The sequence below is a fragment of the Anarhichas minor genome, unplaced genomic scaffold (assembly GCF_050575085.1).
Source record: "Anarhichas minor isolate MPS153535 unplaced genomic scaffold, ASM5057508v1 ptg000028l, whole genome shotgun sequence".
NCBI classification, from domain to species: Eukaryota; Metazoa; Chordata; class Actinopteri; order Perciformes; family Anarhichadidae; genus Anarhichas; species Anarhichas minor.
In genome coordinates, this window is record NW_027466474.1 from 3599305 (window position 1) to 3600505 (window position 1201).

Sequence of the window (1201 nt, forward strand, 5' to 3'; positions counted from 1 at the left end):
TTTCCCTGTATGTGTAGAGAGATAAACAACTGTGTTCAGAAACAGCTGGACTCAGACAATACTTACCCTGACCCTCTACGATTTAATATTATACAGTCAGCAGCTCAAAACATCTTGACAACGTCGTGTCCAGGGTTCACCTCCTTGATACTACATGCTACACAACATGACATAATCATATCTTTTAAGCTTGAAGATATCTGTTTAGCATGTTCAAGGATGTGTGCAAGTCCAGCATGTTTGTGTTGGTTTGTTTGGTATTATGCTTGACTGTTGACTGTCTTTTGCTGTTTATTTGTTTAACAGTCAGTCTACCTTTCTCCCTAGCTTAGAGTCTGAGTGTTAACAAATAAGATTTAAGACATTACAAATTGTTGGTATCTGTCCTTTGTTCATTTTTTAAATTGTTCTGGGATAAAGAATAGACATATCTGTCTATCTTTCTATATCTATAGGGGGAAAAATGAGCTGCTGGGCTCCAGGCTTTGCTGTAACACCTCTTGCTGTGTGGTATTTTGATTAAACACATTCATTGGGCAAAATGAACCAGGCTGAAATGCTGAAGCTCCTAAAACTCAATGTTGACACACCTGTCAAAACAGGAACAGGACCTCAAGAACAGGAGATAAAGCAGGACCCATCTAAAGGCCCATATTATTTCAGATACATTTGTGCTTTGTTCTTTTGGAAGTTTGTGCACAAATCTGCTGACACTCAGTAAACTTTGAGCTTTCAGTGCCCCTGGGACTCTAAGGCAACTGGTTGTTATTATTAATTACTGTGCATGTTGAAAATAAACCCATCAACCCAGAGACTCTTACTGAGTCTCAATGTGTTTTAATAAGACTTTGATTTTGTAAAATGATGTAAAAAATGTATGCATGACAAATTCAAGTTTAGGAATGTGTGTAAAAGTTGCACATTAATGAAGATGCACACCCATTGTAAATTAAGATTGTGGGCCAGAATGTGTAGCCTACTTAGGCTCCTTATTTCTGAAGACCATTTCACAAAATCTTGTTGGCCCAATATGTTACCTCTCTTCATCCTCATGTCAAATTGGCACAGTTTTATTTGATTTGTTGTATAAATTAGATTTTTTTTTTTTATAAGAATAAAGGTTTCATACAGGTGCATTGTGTGTTCCCCGTGACTTTTATTTTGAAGTTCGCGGATGAAACCGTATACCGGAAGTGTGTGT